Below are 9,929 nucleotides of genomic sequence, written 5' to 3'. Positions count from 1 at the left end.
CAGCAGGTCAGGCAGCATCCAGGGAACAGGAGGTTCGACGTTTCGGGCACAGGCCCTTCTTCAGGAATGAGCAGAGAGTGTTCAGCAGGAGAAGATAAAAGGTAGGGAGGAGGGACTTGGGGGAGGGGCGTCGGAAATCCCCCTACCTTGTCTCAGTCAAATCCATCGAACTCAGCACCGCCTTCCTAACCTGCAATCTTCTTCCTGACCTCTCCGCCCCCACCCTAGTCTGACCTATCACCCTCACCTTGACCTCTTTCCACCTATCACATTTCCGACGCCCCTCCCCCAAGTCCCTCCTCCCTACCTTTTATCTTAGCCTGCTGGACAAACTTTCCTCATTCCTGAAGAAGGGCTTATGCCCGAAACGTCGATTTTCCTGTTCCAGGGATGCTGCCTGCCCTGCTGCGCTTTTCCAGCAACACATTTTCAGCTAGGAGGGTGAATAGCAATTAGTGGCTAACAATGGGTGTCTGTAATAGCTGACTATGTGATAACAAGGCCTGGATGTGGGGGTTGGGGTAAGGACATGGGGGAGGGGGTGGGGGGTGGGGGTCAAACCATAAAGTCATTGAACTCTATATTGAGTCCAGTCTCTAGGTGGATAATAAGGTGCTGTTCTTCCAGCTTTGCTGGAGGACTGAGACAGAGAGGTTGGCCAGGGAACAGGCTGGTGTGTTGAAGTAGGAGAAAGTGAGGACTGCAGATGCTGGAGATCAGAGTCGAGAGTGTGGTGCTGGAAAAGCGCAGCAGGTCAGGCAGCGTCCGAGGAGCAGGAGAATCAACGTTTCAGGGATAAGCCCTTCATCAGGAAGGGTTTATGCCTGAAACGTCGATTCTCCTGCTCCTCAGATGCTGCCTGACCTGCTGTGCTTTTCCAGCACCACACTCTCGACTGGTGTGTTGAAGTGACAGGCAACTAGAGAATCAAGGTCATTTTTGTGGGCAGAACATAGGTGTTCTGCAAAGCAGTCATCCAGTCTATGCTTCATTTCCCCAATGTAGAGGAGACCACAATGTGAGCAGCGAATGCAGTAAAATAGATTGTGAGAAGTGCAGGTAAAGTGCTGCTTCACCTGGAAGATATGTTTGGGCTCTTGGATACTGAGGAGGGAGGAGGTAAATGGGCAGATGTTACAACTTCAGGGGAAGGTGCCGTGGGGCTGTGTAGGAGTGTTGGGAGTGAAGGAAGAGTGAACCAGGGTGTCCTGGAGGGAAGAGACCCTGCTGAAAGCAGACAAGGGAGAGATGTGTCCGGTGGTGATATCTCACTGGACGTGATGGAAAGGGTGGCTAATGATCCTCTGGATGCGGATACTGGTGGCATGGTATGTAAGGAGAAAGTGAGGACTGCAGATGCTGGAGATCAGAGCTGAAAATGTGTTGCTGGAAAAGGAGCAGGAGAATCGACGTTTCGGGCATGAGCCCTTCTTCAGGAACTCTACCAGAGTTCATGGTATGTAAGGACAAGGGGTACCCTATCCTGTTGTGGGAGGGAAGAGAAGGGGTAAGGGCCGAAGTACGGGAGATGGGTCAGACCCAGCTGAGGGCCCTGTCGATAACAGTGCTGGGGAATCCTCGGCTGAGGAAGAAGGTGGACATTTTGGAGGCTCCCTTGTTGAAGTTGGCATCATCAGAACAAATGCAAGAGAGGAGGAGGAACTGGGAGAATGGAATAGAGTCTTTACAGGAAACAGGATGCAAGAATGTATCGTTGCCAGGTAACTGTGGGAGTCGGTGGGTTTATAGTGGATATTGGTTCCTGATGAAGGGTTTTTGCCCGAAACGTCAATTTTACTGCTCCTCGGATGCTGCCTGACTGGCTGTGCTTTTCCAGCACCACTCTAATCTAGACTCTGGTTTCCAGCATCTGCAGTCATTGTTTTTACCTAGTGGATATTGGTGGCCAACCTATCCTCAGAAATGGAAACAAAATTGTCGAGGAAGGGAAATCACTTATTCTTTTGAAACATGTAAGCTTAAGGTGCTTCACTGGTAGATGTAAAGGCAGGAGAGCCGAAGACCAGAAGGCATAATCTCAGATTAAGGGATAATTCTTGATCGCAGAGGGCTGTAGAAGCTGGGTTGTTAAGTATATTCAAAGCTAAGATAGACAGATCTTTAATCAGTAAGGGAAAGAACAGTTATGGAGAAAAGGCAGGAAAATAGAGTTGTGGATTATTAGATCATTGAATGGTAGTGCAGACCTGACAGCCTAATTCTGCTCTTACAACTCATGATGTTGTTTATCGTATTTAAACTTGCCATAGTCTTGTAGACTGTTATCAAATCTCCTCAATCTCCTTTGCTCCAAGGAGGACAATTCCAGCTTCTCCAACTTAACTTAGTAGATAAATTTCCTTGTCGCTAGATCTATTCTTATAAATCTCCTCTCCACCATCTCAAGGATTCTCACATCTCTTCTAACGTGCAGTGATCAGAACTGGATGTCATTCACTGGCTGTAGTCTCACTAGTTTTACAAAGGTTCAGTATAACTTCCCTGCTTTTGTACCCGATTCCTCTAGCCCGATGTTTTACTCACCATTATCTCAGCGTGTCCAGCCACCTTCAAAGATGCACATGTAGTCTCAGATCCTTCTGTTTCACTACATTCTTCAGAACAAATTAATTATTTGCTTTAATTATTCCTCCTGACAACTTCAGCCAAAATACCTGACAATCTCTCTATACTAAATGTGTCTGCTCATTCTGCTCGTCTATCTATGTCCTGTTGTAGTTAACCAGTATCATCCTCACAGTTTACCATTCTTTCAAGTTTGATATCACAGTATATTTTGAAATTTTCCAAAATCCAAGTCTTTTATATATATAGCAACCAAAAATCACTGATCCTGGCAATGACCCTTTAGGAACACACTGTCTATCACCCTCCAGTCTGAAAAACATCATCGTTTATCAAAACTCATGGTTTATGTTCTTAAGCCATCGTTTAAATTCTAATTTGACACTATTCCTCCTGTGCCACAGCCTCAAGTTTGCGAACCAACTTTTATTTGGTTCACTGTGAAACATTTTCTTAAAATACACATGGGCAACATTTGCATTCACTTCATTAACTTTCTCTGTTAAGGTATCAAATATTTCAATTCAATTGGTCAAACACAGCCTGTCTTTTACAAACCCTCACTGGCTCTCCTTAACTAACTCAATCCCCTCTAGATGTCTGTTGATTATTTTCTTCTAATATTGTTTGTAAAACCTTATCCATTTCTCAGGTTAAACTAACTGACCTAGGACTGTTCTTACACTGTTTCTTCAAATAAGTCGTCACATCTGCCATTCTCAGTCCTCTGACACTAGGGGAGGCTATAGTATGGTGCTGATCTCATTGGACTAGCAATCTCAAGGCACCAGACAAATGCTCATGGGTTTGAATCCTTTCAGTGACCACTAGTAGTGTTTAAATTAATAAATGTTCAGTGCTCATCTCAGTAATGATGAACCCAGCAGCAATATGGTTGACTCTTCACTGTGCTCTGAAATGGCCCAGCAAGTTGTTCTGTTAGGTCTCATGGTTAATACGTCAGAGTCAAAAAGTGTGGCGCTGGAAAACATCAGCAGGTCGGGCAGCGCGCCCAAAATGTCGACTCTCCTGCTCCTCGGATGCTGCCTGTCCTGGTGTGCTTTTTCAGTGCCACACTTTTTGACTCTGATCTCCAGTGTCTGCAGTCCTCACTTTCTCCTGGTTAATATATCAGTCAAGCAATAGCCTGACACTGTTCACAAGATAGGATTTCGTAAGTGTCACTAAGCCATAGATCAGCCATGATCTTGTTGAATGGTACGACAGGTTCGAGGGACTGAATGGCCTATTCCTGTTCCTATGTTCCTTGACACCACCATCTCCAATCCTAAGCCTCCTCCTTCTCAGGCAGTCGCTCGAAATAGAAAATGATTTTCTCCCACTCTGGAGTTGTGCGTCTTGAGGTGACTAACAATGCAATGCTTGATCTGCACACGCTACCACAGGTCAAACTGTTTGAAGAAGGTGGTGCTAGGTTTGCATATACTTCTCCCACTGTTTACTCTTCTACATCCTAACGGAGGTTAAGAATGAGGTCTAACCTAATTAAAATATAAAATTCCTCAGACATTTGTCAAGGTGAATGTGGAGAGGTTATTTCCCAAAAAGGCAGACTCTACGACAAGAGGATAAAATTTATAGCGATCACACATTTAAGACAGAGATGAGGAGAAATTTTTTCTGAGGGTAGTAAATTTGTGGCATACTTTACTGCAGAGGGCTGTGGAGGTTGGGTTATTAAGTACAAGGGCAGTACGTAACCAGAACACTACCACCCACAAGTTCTCCTGCAAGACATATCCTGACTTGGAAATTGCTCCCTCACTGTAGCTCACCTAAAATTCTGGATCCCTCTACAACAGCATTGTGATGTCTTTATATTGCAAGGACAACAGCAGTTCAAGAAGGCAGCTCAGAGATCCAAGATGGCGGCGACCCAGCAAGTTTGAGTCTGTAGTGCCCTGCTCAAGACTCAGGCAAAGTGGGCTACCTGCCTCCACCACACCTGCCAAACCATTCAAATTAACTTTTAATCAATACAGTTAGTCATTTTGCATCAAACTTGAGTAGTTTGGTGCTTTGTTAAAATGACTAAGGGAAAAGAATGCCCGCAGCTTGCAGCAGGCCGGAACCACCCCCCCCCCACCCCCCTCCCCCAGCAGCAGCAGCAGAGGTGTCTGCAGCCGCCCCGGGGGGACTTACCTACGGTGGTGAGCCTTGTTGCTGTAATTACCAAGCTGGAAGAGAAGATCAACATCTTCATAGTGGAGTCCAGAAGCAGGTGGGAATCGCTCTCGGTCACGCTATTGAAAAAATCGAACATTGCATTGGAGGGGCGGAGCTAAAGGCTGCGACCTCTGAGGCTGCTGCAGAATTGGCTATGGGGTCGGGTCCAGACTCTCGAACAGCGAGTCCAGGCCTTAGAAGATCACATCGATGACCTCGAGAATCAGGGTCGTCGAAAAAAAATTGTTTGCTGGGCTTTCCCGAACGGGAAGTGGAAGGCCAGCTTGCAGTGTTTTTGGAGCAGTGGTTCCCTCAGATATTGAAGCTGGAGGCTGGATCAGGCCAGGTGCGGGTAGAATAGGCCCACTGGGTTGCTATACGCAGGCCCAGTTCGGACAAGCGCCCCCGCCCAGTCTTGTTCCAGAACCCTCAGGAAAGAACCCAGGCCATGACATATAAGGGATCTAGGATTATGCTGTTTCAGAATTTTTCCCCAGCTTTAGTCTGCAAGAGGAGGGCGTTTGATGAAACAAAGAAGCGTCCAAGGGACTTAAACATCAAGTACTCCTTGAGCAATGCTGTGTTTTAATCACGAAGGATCCGGCTATAACTTCGGATCGCCGGAGAAGGCCAAGGAATTTTTGGAATAGATTGTAAGAAATAATCTATGTGGTTAATGATGCTGTTCAGTCCCCCCCTCTCCCGGTTTACCCTTCTTTTTTCCCTTATTTCCTTTATTGTTTAATATTATCTCCAGGAGGTAGGGAGGGGAGCTTATTTGTTCTTCACTAAGTGATTTCCTTTTTTTGTAATAGGCCAGGCGGTTTAGTTGATTCAGGTGAGGGGGGGTGGCGTTTGCTTTGTCCTACCCTATTTCTTTCTTTTAGAGCGGGGTTTTCCCCACTTTTTTTGTATTATTATACTTAATTACTACCTGCTGAGACTGTAACTTTATAGTTTTATATATTTATACATGATATTATCTTTACAAAATGTATCTTGGTGTTGGTATGGGTGGGGGGGGGTAGGGTACTCACCGTTAACTTTAGCTTTATAGTACACTTAAATTTTTCTATTTTATTATAGGGTGCCTGAGTCAAGGGTGGGGCACTGGTTGGGAGAGGATACGATGGGTTTTCAGATAGGAAGTGATGCCTCCTGGGAGCAAGGGGGAAAATCTCCTTTTAAATATGTTTTATTTTTTTTATTTAGAAATAGTTTTTTACTATATTGGCGTGAGTGTATTAAAGAATCTCTATTTTTGTGAATTTTCTATGGTCTACACTCAGGGTGCTTTGGATGGGGTTCTTCCTCCCCGGGGGTCTCGGACTTGCCTGGACGATTATGGTTACTCATTCGATTAAATGGTGCACTTAGAACATCAAGGGGGGGGTAATTCGCCAATCAAAAGGAAGAAAATACTATCAAACCTCAAAAAGTAAAGGGTTGATATAGCTCTCTTACAGGAGGCACATTTACTGGATAAAGAGCACTTGAAATTACAACAGAGAGGATTTGATCAGGCCTTCTTTTCATCTTTTAATTCAAAAAGTAGGGGAGTAGTCATTCTCATTTGGAAGAAATTCCCTTTCAAAGTCTTAAGTCAGATAAAAGATGAATCTGGACGGTACATACTGATTAATGCCCTTATAAATAGAGAGGAATATGGGATTTTGAATCTTTATTGTCCCCCGGCACATCCTTTCAAATTTATAATGAAGCATTTTCCAAACTGATGGCTTTCGGGGCTCGTTACACAATTATAGATTTTAATTGCATTTTGGACCCAGAGATAGACAGGATACCCAAGAGTACTGTGGGCATATCCCCCACATCCAGGCAATTGGTGGATTTGAATAAAGAGCTAGGATTAGTAGATGTGTGGAGGTGCTTCCACCTGCAAGGCAGAGATTTCTCTTTTTATTATAATCCACATAAGTGTCACACTAGAATTGATATGTTTTTTGCCCACTCGACCTTTGTGAATTCCATATTATTCTGCAAAATAGGTAATATAATAATTTCTGATCACGCTGCAGTATATATGGAAATCAAGACTAGGAACAATGAGACGGCCCCCCGACATTGGCGTATGGATTCTTTCTTAATGAAGGATAGTAAATTTGTAAAATATTTTTCTCAAGAATTCAAAACCTTTCTGGAAATTAACTCAGGTACAGCCAGTAACCCATCAGTGATGTGGGAGACCATTACGGCTTATGCGCGGGGTCTGATTATTTCATACTCAGCAGAAAAAACAAAAGGGAGAACAACAGCATCTACTTGAGGCTCGCTTGAAGGCAGCTGAGACAGCGTATGTTGATAGGCCCTCTGTTGCTAAGTTACAAAGGATTACAGCCCTTAGGACAGTCCTGAATACCGCACATACCCAAATGGCGGAAAATATTATTTGCAAAGCAAAGATTATATGAATATAGCGATAAGCCTGGTAGATACCTAGTGTTTCTCGCAAGGGAAAAAAAAGGCCCCTAAAGCTATCACATCCATCAGGGAAAGTGCTGGTACTTTGACTCATGACCGCAAAAGGATCAATACAGCCTTCAGAAAATTTTACTCTGATTTGTATAAATCACAGGATTGTGAAGATAGAGCTAAGAAGATGGATTCCTTTTTTAAAAGCCTGGCCTTTCCGGACTTAACCCCGGAGCAGGTGTCGATTCTGAATGCTCCCCTGACAATCCAGGAAGTACTTGATGCAATCAGGCAGCTTCAGAGCGGTAAAGCTCCTGGCCCAGATGGATTCAAGGCTGAATTCTATAAAGAGTTTATAGGGGTACTGGCTGGTCCACTTATAGTCATCTATAATTATTCATATAGTCAGGGCTACCTCCCGCCTTCGATGAGAGCGGTGAATATCTCTCTCATTCTCAAAAAAGGAAATGCCCCAGAAGATTGTGCATCATACAGACCAATATCTTTGCTAAATGTAGATTTTAAAATTCTTTCTAAAACATTAGCATTAAGGCTGGAGAGGGTATTGCTATATATCATAAAAGAGGACCAGACGGGGTTTATCAAGGGTTGTAGATCATCTAATAATATTAGAAGGGTTTTGAAAGTGATTCAACTCTGTCATCAGGAAAGAATACTGGGAATAGTAGTCTCGTTGGAAGTGGAGAAGGCATTTGACCGGGTTGAATTGGTCATATCTGTTCTATACACTGGAAAGGTTTGGTGTTGGAAAGGTATTTGCTAAATGGGTCTCAACATTGTATAATGACCCCAAAGCAGCCGTGATCACCAGTGGTTCAGGCTCGGATAGCTTCAGTGTGGGGTAGGGGCTGCCGTCAGGGATGTCCTCTCTCACCGTTACTATTCACACTCATCATTGAGCCACTAGCAGAAGCTATAAGGGCTGATTCTAATATAATAGCTCCGAGAGTTGGCACTCATAAACATAAAATTACCCTTTATGCAGATGTTCTCCTTTTTCTTAGTAATCCTTTGATATCTGTGCCCGCCTGATCCAAGTTATTAATTTTTTTAGTGCATTCTCAGGTTACAAAATTAATTTCTCAAAATCAGAGGCCATGCCGATGGGCGGTCTCGCTAGTATGTCCCACTTATTGGACGGATCTCATTTTCCCTTTCGGTGGTTTCTGGAGGGTCTTTTATATTTAGGTATTTTTATCACCCCAGTATTTGGCCAGCTGTATAAGGTCAATTTTGTGCATCTACTGGAAAGGATAAGGCAGGACCTTTAACACTGGGGGGATCTTCCAATATCTTGGTTAGGCAGAATAGCTCTAATTAAAATGAATATCTTGCCCCGTCTCCTATACCCTGAGAATGCTCCCTGTGATGCTACCGAGGCCGGCATTGCACAAACTATACGGTTGGCTTAGTTCTTTCATCTGGAATCATAGACGGCCCCTCATTAAGTTAAAGAAGCTGCAGCTTCCACAAGCAAGGGGAGGGCTGGATTTTCCAGACTTTAGGAAGTATCAGTTGAGTTCTCTATTAAGCTACATAGCTGATTGGATTTCGTGTGACCCGCAATCAATCTGGTTGGACATCGAAGCTTCTCAAGCAAAGTGTCCTCTTATTAACTTATTTTTAGATAAGATGAAAGTCATTATGGACCATTGTAAAAATCCTATAGAATTAAATGCAATTAAAGCCTGGAAGATAATGCGGTAAAATGAGGGTAATTCACATAAAACCTCCCCTTATACTCCTATAGTGGGGGCATGGGGTTTTCAACCGGGGCTCACAGACGCTACATTTAAATCCTGGAGGTCCAGGGGTATCTCCTGATGTCTTTTAAACAGCCGCACCAGAAATTTGGACTACCTAATGGAGACTTGTTTCAATACTTCCAAATTCGAGATTACATATAGGAAAAGGCTACGTTATGAAATAGCCTTTATAAGTCAGATAGGGAAGAGTGTTGTGGCCAGTGGGTTTACCCTCGATCAGCACTCTCTATCATTTATTACATAATGAAGTTTCGGAAAACATGGAACGATTGCTTAAAACATGGGATCAGGAATTGGGGTTGGAAATATCCACAGAAATGTGGGACGACATCTGGGAAAATGCCAGAAAAATCTCCATCTGTAATAGAACCCAAGCCATTCAGTGAAAGATACTCCATAGGACTCATATAGCACCGGAACGATTGGCAAAATTTAGGGCAGGAGCATCTCCAATGTGTCCCAAATGTAAAATAGAAGTGGGCACTCTCATACACTGCTTATGGACATGTCATAAGATCTGCAAATAATGGGTCAGAGTAGCAAATGCTTTGACAGAAATCTTGGGAGCGGAAATTAGAATAGATCCAGTATCTCCTCTCCTGGGCTTTTCGAACCTGCCCTCCCTGGATGTGCACGGGAGGAAATTATTTTCCATTCTCTCCTGGGAAGCTGAGGGCCCTCCAGGACTTTCGAATTGGTATAGGTTGGTCATGGAATGTATTCCCCTTGACTTCCTTACAAATATGGTGCACCAAAAAACTGAATTATTCTATAAAATATGGCAGCCCTTCCTGAATCTGTATCTGAATACAGATATTTTAGTCATTTTGTCAAGGGCTTTCATCTAGTTGTGGTCGTGGTTCTGGCTGGTCTGGAGGCCCTTGCGGGGAGGAATCCTATACGAATACTGGTTTTATTATGACTTGATGTTAATTC

The sequence above is a fragment of the Chiloscyllium plagiosum genome, chromosome 5 (genome assembly GCF_004010195.1).
Source record: "Chiloscyllium plagiosum isolate BGI_BamShark_2017 chromosome 5, ASM401019v2, whole genome shotgun sequence".
In the NCBI taxonomy this organism is placed as follows: domain Eukaryota; kingdom Metazoa; phylum Chordata; class Chondrichthyes; order Orectolobiformes; family Hemiscylliidae; genus Chiloscyllium; species Chiloscyllium plagiosum.
The sequence above is the reverse complement of the archived record's forward strand: the minus strand, read 5'-3'. Positions refer to the sequence as shown.